This window comes from Bison bison, unplaced genomic scaffold, assembly GCF_000754665.1.
Source record: "Bison bison bison isolate TAMUID 2011002044 unplaced genomic scaffold, Bison_UMD1.0 scf7180017864371, whole genome shotgun sequence".
Classification (NCBI taxonomy): domain Eukaryota; kingdom Metazoa; phylum Chordata; class Mammalia; order Artiodactyla; family Bovidae; genus Bison; species Bison bison.
This window is the reverse complement of record NW_011494943.1, coordinates 8,139,783-8,140,341: the sequence shown is the minus strand read 5'-3', so window position 1 is coordinate 8,140,341 and position 559 is coordinate 8,139,783.

Here is a 559-nt window from a genome sequence, read left to right as displayed (position 1 = left end):
TTGGGGAAGGCAGGCGGGGCCTCAGACATCATGGAAGGCGGGGCCTCAGACACAAAACGCGTTGTGGAAGATGAGGGTGTAACGGATTCTAGCTAAGCCAACTGAGCTGGAGGCTAGCTAAAATTGGACAATGCAGATGAACCTAGAAGTCCAGAGGTCAAGCCTAGTAGTAGAAAGATCGGGAAAGTCTGAGTTACAGCTTCTTTGTCACTTTCTCCCTCAGCCCCTGATGGCTCAGTGGTAAAGATTCCGCCTGTAATGCAGGAGAAGCGAGTTCAACTCCTGGGTCAAGAAAATCCTCTGGAGAAGGAAATGGCAACCCATTCCAGTATTCTTGTCTGGGAAATCCCACGGACAGAGGAGCCTGGCCAGCTGCACTTCACAGGGCTGCAGAAGAGTCTGCTATGACTTAGCGACTGAGCACACACAGCCTCAGACCATAGGGGAGCACCAAGTACCACCACGAGCCAGGGATGAGTCCTGAGTAACTGCACAAGGGCAGGTGGGCAGGCCTAGCCCGGGGTCCTCCAAATGGACTAGTCTCATGGAAAGAGGCAAC